This window comes from Schistocerca gregaria, chromosome 4, assembly GCF_023897955.1.
Source record: "Schistocerca gregaria isolate iqSchGreg1 chromosome 4, iqSchGreg1.2, whole genome shotgun sequence".
In the NCBI taxonomy this organism is placed as follows: Eukaryota; Metazoa; Arthropoda; class Insecta; order Orthoptera; family Acrididae; genus Schistocerca; species Schistocerca gregaria.
In genome coordinates, this window is record NC_064923.1 from 276,759,038 (window position 1) to 276,775,379 (window position 16,342).

General features: G+C 41.2%; 1 protein-coding gene across 1 annotated transcript in view; it reads right to left on the reverse strand.

Annotated features, from left to right (window-relative positions):
- The window catches only part of LOC126267195 (Kv channel-interacting protein 4-like), an 816,550-nt gene that overhangs the window by 684,812 nt on the left and 115,396 nt on the right, over positions 1 to 16,342 (reverse strand). The window lies entirely within an intron of this gene.

A 16,342-nucleotide genomic window follows, 5' to 3' on the forward strand; every position in this document is an offset into this window, starting at 1 on the left:
GTAGAATTTTCCCTGGGAAGCCTTTACACGTTCTCCATAAAGTGAGGAACTCTCATCACATGAATTTCATATTTTTGGAGCCGCGAACAAAGACATTCGTGGCCTTCGATTTTCTTTTGGCCACGCCTGAGGAAAACCAAAGCTCCGCAGGCAACCGTAAACGTTTTTTTCATGAAGGCAGTGACGGTCTTGCCTCACAGTGGGATAAACTTATTAAGTTATGGCGATTACTTACTTTTTTTCCATGTGTCCTGTTTTCATCTGTCCCCGCCTTCTAATTGAAAAAGTGTCCCCTTGCAAAAGATTCTGGGTTATTCCCCCGTTCCTATTCGATCTATACATCGAAGAATCAGTGATGGAAATAAAACAGGGATTCAAGAGAAACAGGAGAAGGCTTGGAGGGCCTGTTGAATAGAAAGAAAAGTCTGAGCGCAGAAAATGGTTTGAAAATAAACCGAAGAAAGACAGAACTAGCAGGAATAAGATTAGCAATAAACTTAGCATCAAAATTGGTAACCAATAAATGCACAAAATCAAGGAATCCTACTATCGAGAAAGCAACATAACACATAATAGACGAAATGAGGAATACATAAAAGTTGACTAGCTGATGATTACTTTTCCATCGGCATAAGATTCCGGACTAGTCCCCCATTCTGATCTCTTGGAGGGTACTACCGAGGGGGAAGTGAACATGAGAAATCGACCGAATAACCATGAAAGGGTAACGTTTTACGAGTCGTGGCGTTGAATGTCAGAAGTCTGAACGTGGTAGGGATATTAGAAAATCTGAAAAGGGAAATGTAGAGACTCAATCTAGATAAAGTATTTGGTCTGACGAGTATAGAGTAATATAAACAGCGGCAGAAAATGGTATTACGAGAGTAGGATCGTTGTGAATAGGGAGGTAGGGCAGAGAGTGAGTTACTGCGAACAATTCAGTGATAGGATTTTTTTCATCACAATCCACCGAAGAAGAACACCGACGATAACAGTTCAGGTTGAGACAGTGGATGAAGAGATCGAGAAAGTATATTCTGATATTGAACAAGTAATGCATTACGTAAAGGGAGATAAAAATTTAATAGTCATGAGTGATTGGAATGCGATTGTAGGGAAGGGAGTAGAACGAAGAGTTTCGGGAGAGTATGAACTTGGTAGTCGGAACGATAAAGGAGAAACACTAATTGATATCCGCAATAAATACAGCTAACACTGTGTTCAAGAATAACACGAGGAGGTAATATACTTGCGAACGTCCGTGAGATTCAGGAAGATTTCGTTTAGACTACATCACTGTCAGGTAGGGATTCCGAAATCAGATATTGGATTGTAAGGCTTTCCCAGGATCAGATATAGACTAAGATCACAATTTAGTGATGATGAAGAACAGACTGAAGTTTAAGAGACAAGTCAGGAAGAATCAATACGCAGGAACAGGGACACGGAAGTACTGAGGAATGAAGAGACACGCTAGTTCTCTGAGGCTACAGAAATTGCGATCGTGACTATCTCAGTTGGTAGACCAGTTTAGAGGAATGGGCGTCTCTAAAGAGGGCAGTCACAAACATTGGGGAAAAAAACCGTAGGTACAAGGAAGGTAATAATGAAGAGAGCATGGATAACAGAATAAATACTTCAGTTGATGTACGAAAGAAGGAAGTACAAAAAATGTTCTGGGAAATTTAGGAACAGAGAAATACAACTCACGAATGAAGTAAACAGGAAGTGCACGGAAGCTAAGGTGAAATGGCTGCACGAAAAATGTGAAAAAATCGGAAAAGAAGAAATCGTCGTAACGACTGACTTAAGCATTCAAACATGTCAAAATAACCTTCGCTGAAACTGAAAGCAACGGCTGTTAAGAGTGAAAAGTGTATTTCACTGTTAAATGCAGAGGAGAGAAAAGACAGGTGAAAAGAGTACACAGAAGGTCTCTAGGAGTAGGAGGACTTGTCTGATGACTTAGTAGAAGAAGAAATATGAGACGACAGGGAAGATAAAGGGGCTCCAGTATTAGTCAGATTTTGAAACAGCTTTGATTACTTAAGCTTGTGTAGGTTAGGAGGGATAGATAACACTCCATCGGAATTTCTAAAATGATGGAGGAAGTGGCAACAAAATAATTATTCATGTTGGTATGTACCATGTATGAGATTGGCTACATAGTATCAGGTTTTCGGGAAAACCTCATCCACACAATTCCGAAGATAGCAAGCGGCGTCATGTAGGAGAGTTATCGCACAATCAACTTAACAGCTCATGCATCCAAGTTGTCGAGCAGCATAATATGCAAAAGAATGAAAAAAAACTGAGGAACTGTTAGATGATGATAAGTTTGGGGCAGGAGAGAGGTGCTTCTGACATTGCGGTTGATAATGAAAGCAAGAATGGAGAAAAACCAAGACGCTTTCATTGCATCTGCCGTCTTGGAAAAAGGGTTCAACACTGCAGATGGTGCAAGATGTTCGAAATTCTGAAAATAATAGAGGTAAACTATGGGGACAGACGGAAAATATACATTATGTAAAGGATCAAAGAGGGTACAATACGGTTAGAAGACCAAGAACGGAGTGCTCGGATTAAGAAGGATGTAAGGCACGGGTGTAGTCCTTCGTTACAACTGTTTATTTATTTATTTAAACGTCAAGGTCCGTTGGACCAAATGGAAAATAGAGGAGCAATCTCCAAGGTCATGGAACGTGTTAGCAAATGAGATTACAACATAAAGGTAATAACAAACAAAAATAAATGTTTATGAACCCGAACAAGGCAGTCTATAAATTTAAGTAAACGCAATCAACAATACAACAAGAATCAGCTTAAGTTTTCAAGGCACTCCTCGGCAGAATAGAAGGAGTGGCCCATGAGGAAACTCTTCAGTTTCGGTTAGAAAGCGCGTGGATTACTGCTAAGATTTCTGAATTGGAGTGGTAGCTTACTGAAAACGGATGCAGCAGTATGCTGCGCACCTTTCTGCACAAGACTTAAGGAAGTCCGATCCAAATATAGATCGGATTTCTGCCGAGCATTTATTCGATGAAAGCTGCAAATTCTTGGGAATAAGCTGATTTTGTTAACAGGAAACGACAGTAAAGAATATATATATTCAGAACCAATGCCAAAATACTCACACTCGTGAACAGGGGTCGACAGGAGGATCGTGAACTTACACCACTTATTGCCAGAAATCGTCAGTTTCTGAGCCAAAAATATCCTTTTAGAATAGCATGAGTTACCCCAAAATATAATACCATACGATATAAGCGAATGAAAATCAGCAAAATCGTCACTCACTTCAGATACTGTTCGAATAGTAAAAATGGCAGCATTAAGGTTTTGAACAATACCTGAACGTGGGATTTCTACGACAGGTTACTATCTATCTGAGTACCTAGAAATTTGAATTGTTCAGTTTCACCAATCATATGCTCATTCTGTAAAATTAAAATGTCAGGTTTTGTTGAATTGTGTGTTAGAAACAGTAGAAACTGGGACATAGTGTGATTTAGCGTTAATTTATTTTCTACAAGGCATGAAACCGAGCCAATGTTGTACACATCTTTTACTATCAAGCTAGTGTCATAAGCAAACAGAAATGTTTTAGAGTTACTAGTAATACTAGAAGGCATATCATTTATGTAAATAAGGAACATGAGTGGCCCCAAAACTGAGCCCTGGGTCACTCCCCCCCACTTGACTGTACCCCTAAGTCCCATAGTCCTTAGAGCCATTTGACCGTACCCCACTCAGGCCCCACATCACAGCCATTCTCCACATTGTGAACAATGACCTTTTGCTCTCTGTTACTAAAGTAAGAGGTGCACCAATTGTGAGCTAATCCCCGTATCCCGTAATCGTCCGACTTCTGGATCAATATTTGTGATCAACACAATCAAATGACTTAGTTAAATCAAAAAATATGCCTAGCCTTGAAATCTTTTTGTTTCATCCATCCAGTACTACACACAGAAAAGAAAATATGGAATTTTCAGTTGTTAAGCGACTTCTAAAGCCGAACTGTACATTTGATAGTAACTCGTTTGATATAAAATGATCAATTATCCTCACATACACTGCGTTTTCAATAACTTTAGCAAACACTGATGGCATACAAATAGGTCTAAAATTATCTACATTATCCCTTTCTCTCTTATTATAAAGCGGCTTTACTACTTAGTACTTTAATCGTTCAGGAAAATGACCATTCCTAAAGGAAGAGTGACAAATATGGCTAAATACAGGGCTAACATGTGCAACACAGTAGTTCAATATTCTGCTAGGCACTCCATCATATCCATGAGAGTCCTTAGTCTTCAGTGATTTAATTATCGACTCAATCTCCCTCTTGCCTGTATCAGAGAGGAGTATTTCAGGCATGAATCTCGGAAAGTCATTTGCCAAGAAAGTTATATGATTCCCTGTAGAAACTAATTAATTTAATTCACTATTATTTAATTAGCCAGCAATGCTCAGAAAAAGATTGTTAGATACTGTACGTATATCTGATTATCAGTAATAGAAATATTTTTACTGCGAACTGCTTTATATCGTCGACCTTGTGCTGCTGACCAGACACTTCCTTCACAACTGACCATACGGTTTTAATTTTATTCCTTGAATTAGCTAGTCTGTTTGCGTACCACATATTCTTTGCCTTCCTAATAACGTTTTTAAGCATCTTACAATACTGTTTGTAATGGAGTACTGTAGCTTGAATGCGACTACTTTTAACATTTTGATATAATTCATGCTTTGTTCTACATGATATCCTCATCCCACTAGTCAGCCTCCCGGGCTGCCTATTTCTAATAGTACCCCGATTAGAACGTTCTAATGGGAAGCAATTCTCAAAGAGCATGAGAAATGTGTTACGGAAAGCATTATATTTATCATCTATGTTATCGGCACTATAAACATCCTGCCACTCTTGATCCTTTACACGGTTTAAAAAACTCTCTATTAATGTTGGATTAACTTTCCTACACTGTTTTGTAATTAAATTTGACATTTAGGGTGAAATGAGATCAATGATAATATTCGCTGATAACATTCCTATCCTCAGTGGGGATGTATTGAATGGAATGAAATGTCTAGTGAATGCAGAATACGGATTGAGAGTGAAGGGAAGAAAGATGAACGTAACGAAATGTAGCAGAAATGACAAGACCGAGAAACTTGATATCAGAATTGGAGATCACGAAGTACACAAAGTTAAGGAATCCTGTTACTTAGGTACCAGAATAACCCACATTTTGAATATTAAGTGGCCTTATAAGATAGAAGGGTCAAATATATTAAAAAAATAATTGAGGATGTATAGTACAAGTACTATTCTGAAAGGAAGAGATTGGCATAGGAGAGGAATTCGTGGTGGAATGCGACAACCCAGTCAAAAGACGTCTAACACAGAATGAAACAAGTATGTGTGAAGTGTGTAGGTATAAGACTGGAAGGAAATGTTGGTACAAGCACAGCACAGCAAGATGAATGACTGTCAAAGACAGAACGCTGGGCTGGTTGGTGTCATATTGGTGGCGAGAATGGGGAATCTGAAGCTGTTCATTGTGTGGGAGGAGAGAGGGGAAATTAATAAGTTCATACAGGATGCTAGGGAGGAACATAGATGGATATGAAGACGAGGTGAAGCACCTGGTGTTTGTGAATTTGAAAATTTGTGGTACCAAATTGCTAAGGTCATCGGTCCCTAAGCCTACACACTACTTAATACAACTTAAACTAACTTACGCTATGGACAGCACATACACCCACGCCCGAGGGAGGACTCGAACCTCCGACAGGGGAAGCCGCACGGACCGTAACTAGGCGGCTCAGACCGCGTGGCTACTCCGGATGGCCGTGGATTTGGAAGATGTGAAAAAAAGTCTTGGAACGTATTGGGGTATTGGCACATGAGAGATCTGACCGGACTAAGCCTTTGTACAAGTGGAGTGTTGTGGAGGTATGCAGTCCACTTGTTTAGCCGGTTAGTGATTTAGTAATCTGGCCTACTTAGTAGTTTTGGCCTACTTCTTGTTGATGGTCAGTGTGTGCGGTTATCTTGTTAGTTAAGGATCTAAGGTTAGTCCGCATATTTTAGTCCGTTAATTAATCGGTGAGGTAGAAGTCATGGAGGCGGGAGCTATGTTTGCTTCACCCTGTAAGTACTGCCTGAATTTCAAAAGAGCTGATTTTAAGTAGCCAACGATGAGAGACAGAGACAAGAAAGGACATAGCTGCAAGGCACACTAGCAGTGGGACAGAAGATATAATTAGTGTGGTTTATGGTTGGATAAGAAGGGACGGATGGAAAAAAAGAATGCAATAACGCAGTCATAGCTCATACTTTTGGAGTTTTAAAAGGAGATCGTAACGCTGCCAAGTTTTTGTGCTTCCTCAAGGTCAAATGTCAGAAAGTTGGCGGATTTTCACATACTTATGGGATATCTGGTGAGTTAGAACAGGACCTGGTTGTCAGTACAGTAATGTCACTTCTGTGACATATAATGTTTATAAAAACTGACAAGTTAATCGTGTAATCGGTATATGGAGATCTGAAGACGATTCAGAAGTTAGGAAACTGGCGGGAACACTAAAAATATATGCAGTTTGGCTGGACAATAAAACCTGCTTTACAACCATTGACTGTGGAGTTTTGGCCAACAACAAAATGTTGTCGACTATTGCTTCTTCGATTAGCAACAAATCGAATTGCTACATAAGTGGAATTTTAAACTCCCTTTAAAAAACATCTATAATTCGAAGAAATCCATGTTTTTTGGGCATCTGACGTATCGAGGTATTTTTCATGACCAACTGCACCGCAAATAATCTATAATTCGAAGACAACGGCTACAATAATGTGAACTGTTTAGTCAGTTGTTCAGATAAATGTTTCTTCATTCAACTTCTCGCGGTATTCCTTTCTTTTCTCACCCGTGCATAACTTGCCACATTTCTAAAAAAATGTTCGAGTGTTCGATTTCCGCAGGAGAAAGCAGGTTACTGAGTCCTTGGAATGAGAAATAGCGAATAAATATTCCGAGATTGGCACAACAACGCTGACATCAATCTTAAAGAAGACGGAAAAGATTACCGAAATATTTCATAAGGAGCGTTGTCAATGACCATTTTTTAGCAATTTGTTGAAAAATGGTCATTGACGTAATTGTGCATTAAGCTATGGGTCGATACCTCAAGAAATAGAAATGATTATCTTTGCCTTGTCATCATGTTTATCTGTGCATCATCGTCTTTGGGAATCAATAATGTATTTGAAAATGGGCCTAGGTTCTGCAATAACTTTAATAATTAAATTGTGAAACAAGGCCAAAAACATTGTTTGTTTAGTTAATTTATAATGTTTCACCAATTAAAATGCATATGTTTTTCAAAATAATTACCATTTTTTAATTACACTTATTCGACATTTTCCTGTCTCCCTACATTTTCCCGTTAAGTCGACCTGCCAGTTATCCAACTTTTTGTCCGTCCTTCGAATTATAGAGGGCAGACATTACATAAAATATCCAGAGTCTTGATTTAATAACCGTTCATGAGGTCTTTACATGGATAGTCAGGCAGCAGTTAGAATTGACGGTAAATTGAGTTCATGGTTCAGAGTAGTTTCAGGGGTAAAACAAGGCTGCAACCTGTCTCCACTGTTTTTCATATTATTTATGGATCATATGTTGAAAACTATAGACTGGCCGGGTGAGATTAAGATATGGGAACACAAAATAAGCAGTCTCGCATATGCGGATGACAGTTGTGATGGCAGATTCGATTGAAAGTTTGCAAAGTAATATTTCAGAGCTAGATCAGAAATGTAAGGACTATGGTATGAAGATTAGTATCTCCAAAACGAAAGTAATGTCAGTGGGAAAGAAATATAAACGGATTGAGTGCCAAATAGGAGGAACAAAGTTAGAACAGGTGGGCGGTTTCAAGTACTTACAATGCATATTCTCACAGGATGGCAACTTAGTGAAAGAACTGGAAGCGAGGTGTAGCAAAACTAATACAGTGAGCGGTCAGCTACGATCTACTCTCTTCTGCAAGAAGGAAGTCGGTACCAAGACTAAGTTATCTGTGCACCGTTCAGTCTTTCGACCAACTTTGTTGTATGGGAGCGAAAGCTGGGTGGATTCAGGTTACCTTATCAACAAGGTTGAGGTTACGGATATGAAAGTAGCTAGGATGATTGCAGGTACTAGTAGACGGGAACAATGGCAGGAGGGTGTCCACAATGAGGAAATCAAAGTAAAAATGGGAATGAACTCTATAGATGTAGCAGTCAGAGCGAAGAGGCTTAGATGGTGGGGTCATGTTAAACGCATGGGAGAAGCAAGGTTACCCAAGAGACTCATGGGTTCAGCAGTAGAGGGTAGGAGGAGTCGGGGCAGACCAAGGAGAAGGTACCTGGATTCGGTTAAGAATGATTTTGAAGTAATAGGTTTAACATCAGAAGAGGCACCAACGATAGCACTGAATAGGGTATCATGGAGGAATTTTATAAGGGGGGCTTTGCTCCAGACTGAACGCTGAAAGTCATAATCAGTCTTAAAAGATGATGATGATGATGATCATGTGGTGACCTTTAAGAGACGACCTTTTTGTCGAGGAGTCGGAAAATTCCAAACCTTCATCCTGCTCAGAACTGACCAGGATTTCAGTTTTCTGAAAAGCGTGGAAGACTGGAAAAGCGCACCTAGATAGTAGTGCTGTGCGCTGCGGGTGTGTGCTTTGTTCGCCACTGCTACCAGAGTTTTGTTGTGGGTGGAGATGGAAGGGGATGTGGGAGAGTGTGGGGGTGTGGGGGTATGGGAGTGCAGGTGCGTGAGACGGGTCGACCAGAGACGAGGCACGGTCGCGTAGCGTGGCATGACGCGCAGTAACGACCGACTCAAATATTCATGGCTCCGCTTTGCACGTGCGTAATGAGTAGCACGCGCGCTGACGTCACAGCTGCGTCGGCGGCCGGCTGGCTACAGCTGTGGCGCGCCAAGTACAAACGGAAAGTCCGCCCCTTTCATTTACAAAGCTTCTCGAATCCTTTTGTCTTTCAGTCAGTTTCCGCCGCACGGCTAAAGCACACGAGCCATTGTAGTACCTGCTCTACAAAGTAATCCTTTCGCGACAGTAGAGGCCCAGTAACGACGCAAACGCGCACGGGAAATATTCGCTATCTCACGACGTCTTCCTCTTCCGTTTTTGCAAGGCATTTCAAAGTTTTTTGTAACCTTTCTACTCAACAAGAGCGTTCAGAGCGTTCTGGTATGTGAGGATGGGAAAACAGTGATAGGTAAAAGCTAGAATTTTCTGTTCTCGCCGTGTACACACTTCGTTCAAACGAGTTCTCGAAAAACTTCGATTTTCAGAAAGTAGTTTGTGTTCAGAGATTTGTAAAAAGATCTCAGGTGTCTGGGGAAAATGCTGATTTCAACCCATAGGCTTCGATAATAGGAGACTGTCTAATGTAGTATCTATAAGCATCGCTGCGTACAAAGGGCTGTTTGAAATGCGCTCGACGTTTCTGTCCACATTCATGTGTAGGATATAATGTTGTGAAATTGGGTGAATCTTTTTCACTTTATGTTGTAAATGGAGTATGCATATTATACAAACACTTTTACAGAAACATTGATAATGACTTATCTCAGCAGGAAACTTTGACTTTATTACGTTGACGGCCGGCCGGTGTGGCCGTGCAGTTCTAGGGGCTTCAGTCTGGAACCGCGTGACCGCTAAGGTCGCAGGTTCGAATCCTGCCTCGGGCATGGATGTGTGTGATGTTCTTAGGTTTGTTAGTTTTAATTGGTTCTAAGTTCTAGGCGATTGATGACCTCAGAAGTTAAGTCGCATAGTGCTCAGAGCCATATTATGTTGACCAGAAGCTGATAAGAATATCTAAGCTGGTCGCTGAATAAATATTTATAGTGTAGCTTCTCAGATATCATGTATTTCTTTTTCAAGCTGCAACATTTCCGCCTCTCACTGGTAATAATGAAAACCTTATACTAGCACCTCGTTGATCATCTGTCTGTTCGACTGTTAAAAACCTTTTTGCTCAAAAATCGGAAGATGTATCAAATTGAAATTTACGTGACATGTTGAAGCGGGTGGACATTTGGCGATATAAAACATGAGAGCTTCTAAGTAATACAGTCAAAAGATACGGCCGTTTATATAACATTTCTTGATACTCGTACACTCCGTCATGAAAATCGTTAAATTTTGGAAAAAGGATGATTTCAAAATACTACCAAAGGACAAAATCCTAAACTGTAAATTTATGTCACACGAAAACAATGTCTTTTATCATTTCTTATCTGACGTCAACTTTGAAATTAAAACAATCAGAAGTTTTGTATTTACGCTGACTGATTCGTAATGGTAAAAGTGAAACATCAGGAAAGGAACGAATTTATTGCTCGTATGATGGGTTTCGCAATTTATCTACCATCAGATATCCAGGAGCGGACCCACCAGGGAAGCCGGGAGCGCTAATGCGCCACTTCCTGGACTCGGGAAGGCACGCCGGCCCCGGATCGAATCAGCTCGGCGGACTAACGACGAGGGCCGGCCAGCCTGGATGTGGTTTTTAGGCGGTTTTCCACATCCCGCTAGGTGAATACCGGGCTAGTCCCCACGTTCCGCCTCAGTTATACGGCTAGCCGACATCTGAACTCATTCACACTATTCCATGGATTACATTAGTCGGTGACGGTTGGTGTACACAAATTCCGACCCGGGGGGGCGGGGGGGCATGGCTTCAGGAAGGGCATCCCGCCACTACTTAAAATTAACATTCCACATCCGATTAACCATAACAGCAGACCCCAGAAGTCGACTATATTGCTTGGAAAGAGAGAGATCTCCAGGAACGAATTTTGTTTCTCATGCGAGTTGAAGCGCCATATCCATTTGCAGTTACGCTCCTCGGTTTCTGATGAGGGATAAATGCAGAAGCACGTCTCATGAGCAATAACGTCATCCCTTGCCTAATGTCTGACTTTTACCGTTGCGACCCAGACACTCTGAATGCAGATATGCTAATTATTATGATAACTGTCACCAGCCACCTGCTTTATTTTATATTAGATTTATAGTATTGAAAATAAATTATTCCCGAAAATCTTGAAATCCCTGGGACTGATACCTTGCCAATATCAATGTCGGTAACAGGAAAAAATGGTAGAGATTCTTTATTCCCAGAAAGGGTGAACTATTTATATACATAATTATGACTGTACAGAACACTCAGTGCGCGAGTCCTATTCGCACCTGGTCACTTTTTTGTTTTTTGCCATTCAAAGCGCACTATGTATTGCAGCAGACAGATGGCGATCTATGTATGTGACAAAGAAACGTAAGACATATTGTTCTGCACGCGGTAATATTGTCGAAGATTTTATTTACCTGACATGCAGCCAGCAGAGCGACCGTAAGCTCTGTTTGGACCCTGGGTTGCTCCTGCATGCTCATAAATACTTATTTAATTAATTACTATTTGTTAAATAACACGCACAAATATAATCTGATTAAGCAGAAAAGACCTTTTACGATTGTACTCATTAGGAAGTACTGATGAAACCAATCTGACCATGAAGCCTGAAACTTCAGAAAAGCTTTGAACAACCTGAATCAATTCATGTAGTGTCATGTTATCACGAACGATGCCACATCATAATGATCCGCCCTGGCTGTGTGCAGAATTCTGGTTTCGACGGCGGCTAGTAAAGTTGTGTATTGGTAGTAGATGGTTAGATCTGAAGTCTTTCCAGCAACTAGTAAAGGTGTTTTTAGTGCCACGAGTGTGTGAGCAACGTAGACTGATTAGAAACGTTTCACCTACTGTACATTTGCACATGAAAAATATGTTATTTATATGTGTGAATTATTTTCTGCGTAGATATTACGAGTGTGCACAGAAAAGTAAGGCCTCCGATTTCTTTATGCGAAAAGTCTTATAACTCTTTTAGTAAAATAAAAGTTATTAAGGTTTTACATCTTTGTTCTTCATGTTTTCGTATTTATTTCTCAACATAGGGACCCTGGAGATGAGCACATTTCTCCTAACGAGAAGCTAGTTTGTTACCACCGTCACTATAGAATGTTCGACTTTGTTGACATAACTTTTCAGCACGCCCTCGTAGATCTCCTACTGCATGATCTTTATGACGATTGTGGTTTTGTTTTTTTACGCAGAGGAGAATGTTGTACCGTGGAGCAATGTACAGACTTTCACCTTTAGTGAGCTAGGTAATAGAAGTTTAATATATATATATATATATATATATATATATATATATATATATAATCCATTTTTAAATAATGACATTAACTACGTGTGCGCCACAGCCTTTGCTTGAAATTACGAGTACAAAAAGTTATCCGGAAAAGTAAGGTTTTTCCAACCGTCACAAAAAAATTCCGAGGTAAACATGGTCATGTACCTTGGAACAATTATGATATAATTGGAAAGCGCTGCAATTGAGAAAACCCTGTCAGCACTGTATTTAATAGTCTATGTGCTACATTATTACTCCAGTACATACGAATCACCAGCAATTGAAATCAAGTAGGAGACTTAGCAAAAACCATTTCCAAGATAAAAACGCTTTTAAATAGAAGCTATTGATAACTAGCACAAATTTCCCTTTTTAAGACAGGTAAAATTGTTGAGACAGTAAAGAAACTGTTCCACGGTAGAAGACCATCTTCCATTTCAACGTATGTGGTGGTGCACCACCAACGAAATTTTGAAACTAGTAACATAACGTGTGGGCAGTTATGTTACTAGTTTCAAAAATATGTAGCATTTAACCCACTGTGAAGTTCTGTAACGATATCGTCCAAATAGTTTTAGTATATTTTACAGCCTTTAAATGCGCAGGAATAAAGCTATTTACAAATGCTGCTCAAAATACAAACTCAGGCCTGAGAAGAACGAAAACAGTATAAAATGCACGAACTGTTTATGGCGATCTTTAGCGAGGATTCTAAAATAGGTCACTAGATTGGAAAAGGAGTCAAGACACATCATGTGATTAGAGGTACACTATTCTCCAAGTACAATACTCCTCCATAATGCTAAGGTTGTGACTAAAGTAACTAACATCCCTTGAAAAATACTGAATACGTCGCTCAATAGTCTTCATGAGCCTGCATATCTGACAAGGGGAGGCCACGGCGTTTGGAACGCGGATTTACTGCAAACTTCGTACACTCGTAGTACTCCATGAGGGCAACAAAATGTGTCAGCAGTAGCGCGTAGTTCTCAAGCGTTGTTGAGAAAATCGCAAGATAAATTCCGGACGTCGAATATATGGCTCTGAGCACTATGGGACTCAACTGCTGTGGTCATCAATCCCCTAGAACTTAGAACTACTTAAACCTAACTAACCTAAGGACATCACACACATCCATGCCCGAGGCAGGATTCGAACCTGCGACCGTAGCAGTCGCACGGTTCCGGACTGCGCGCCTAGAACCGAGAGACCACCGCGGCCGACTTCTCAATAACGCTTGAGAAGTACGCGTTACTGCTTACACATTTTGTTGCCCTCATGGAGTACTACGAGTGTTCGAAGTTTGCAGTAAATCCGCGTTCCAAGCGCCGTGGCCTCCCCTTGTGAGTCATGTATAGTAATAACCTACTTCAACCAACAGCACTTATCAAAATCCGACGCGTCATCTTTCACTCGCTGACAAAACTACTTGGAGTGCAGAAGTTAAATCAGTACAATTTACAGAACATTGCGATCTTTCCCGATGCTTTAACATACAGCTGCTTACCATACACAGATTGCAGTTTCAGAGAACATAGTGGTAGTATCTGTAGGGGAATGGTTATGCTCAAAGTAACCAAAATAACTATAACACCGTCTCAAAATACATGAAATAAATGATAAAAAACGTATGGTATTGCTGCGAGCTGTGCCACATTCCCACATACAAATAATATGACACGGAAGCGGTAACCAGAGCGTTAAAACAATCCACAACAATACCGCACGCTTTATATTAACTGAAATAAAAGCACAGTGTCCTGATCCCACACACAATCAGGGACGCCATCATCGCTGGCTATTCTGTCTATACATGCTCTCCAGCTGCCAGGTATTTGCAGTATTCACAAAGCAAATGACGCTGTCCAACGGTAGGATATCATGTTTCAGCTCTGAACTGCCCCTGTGAATCAGCGAACAGGAGCACGATAACTAATACGCTTGAGCATATAATGATGTTACAGAAACCGGAATAATTACTTACACTGAGGTGACAAAAGTCATGAGATATTTCCTAATATCGTGTCGGACCTCCTCCTCCCGGAGCAGTGCGGCAACTCCGCATGGCATGGGCCCAGAGAGTCATTAGAAGTCCCCTGCAGAAGTATTGAGACAAGCTGCTTCTAGAGACATCTATAGTTGCGAGAGTGTTGCCGGTGCTGGATGTTGCGCAAGAAGTGACCTCTCGATTACATTCCATAAATGTTCTATGAGATTCATGTCGGACGATTTGGCTGGCCAAATCATTCGCTCTATTTGTCTCGAATGCTCTTCAAACCAATCGCGAACAACAGAGGCGCCGTTACATGGAGTTGCTTCTTCCATAAGAATTCAGTTTTCCATAAATGGCTGTAAATGGCCTCCAAGTAGCCGAACATAACCATCTCCAGTTAATAATCGGTACATCTGGACCAGACTACCCAGTATATTCTCCGAAAACACACCTTTCACTATTATGGACCCTCGTTGAAAACTAGGGTTCATGGCTTCTGGGGTCTGCGCCACACTTGAACCCTACCATCAGCTATTAGCAACTGCAGTTGGAAATCATCTGAGTAGAGTGCGATCTTCCAATCGTCTAGGGTCCAATCGATATCGTCAAGAGGCCAGGAGAAGCCTCGCAGGTGATATCGTGCTGTTAGCAAGGACACTGGTGTCGGTCATCTGCTGTCACAGCCCATTAACGCCACATTTCGCTGCACAGGCCTGGCGGCTACGTTCGTCGTGCTTTCCACATTCATTTCTGCGGTTATTTCAAGCAATGTAGCTTGTGTCTTAGCACTGGCAACTCTACACACAAGTCGTTAAGTAACGGTCTTCGGCCACTGCGCTATCCGTAGTGAGAGGTAATGACTGAAACCTTGTACTCTCGACACACTCTTGACACTGGACCTCGGAATACTGAATTGCCTAACGATTTCCGAAACAGACTATCCCAAGCATCTAACTCCAACTACCACTCCGCGTTCACAACCAGTAAATTCCTTTGGTGCGGCCATAGTCACATCGAAAAATTTATCACATGAATTACCTGAGTTCCAATGACTGCTCCACCAATGCAGTGCCTTTTTATTCATTTTGTACGCGATACTTTCGTAGTCTGCTATCCCATGACTTTTATCGCCTTAGTATGTGATCCACGGATGACTGACAAATCTTCGTTAAGAATTTCCTACGAGCAACAGTACTAACACTTCATCAGCAGTGAACAGCTTTGGAAGGGGTGGAGCGTTTAAATGCCTTACGGTTACAAAGACTTGGTTACGGCATTCACTGAAACTTAATCCAGGGAATTGAAAAAGACGATGTTAAACGAAAGATGCATATGAAGGTGCAGCAGTAATGATAAAGAAAGGTATAGTTTTCAAATCACTTGACGTGTATGTGCAAAACATGGGCTGCGAAATTACAGCAGATATTATCTCAACGCGGAGCGGTGTGGCCGAGCGGTTCTAGGCGCTTCAGTCTGGAACCGCGCGACCGCGACGGTCGGAGGTTCGAATCCTGCCTGCGACATGGATGTGTGTGATGTCCTTAGGTTAGTTAGGTTGAAAAAGTTCCGAGCTCTAGGGCACTGATGACCTCATACGTTAAGTTCCATAGTGCTCAGGGACATTTACACTACTGGCCGTTAAAATTGCTACACCAACAAGAAATGCACATGATAAACGGGTATTCATTAGACATACAAGAACTGACATGTGATTACATTTACACGCAATTTGGGTGCATAGATCCTGAGAAATCAGTACCCAGAACAACCACCTCGGCCGTAATAACGGACTTTATACGCCTGGGCACTGAGTCAACCACAGCTTGGATGGCGTGTACAGGTACAGTTGCCAATGTAGCTTCAAAACGATACCACACTTCATCAAGAGTAGTGACTGGCGTATTGTGGCGAGCCAGTTGCTCGGCCACCATTGACCAGACGTTTTCAATAGGTGAGAGATCTGGAGAATGTGCTGGCCAGGGCAGCAGTCTAACATTTTCTGTATCCAGAAAGGCCCGTACAGGACCTGCAACATGCGATCGTCCATTATCCTGCT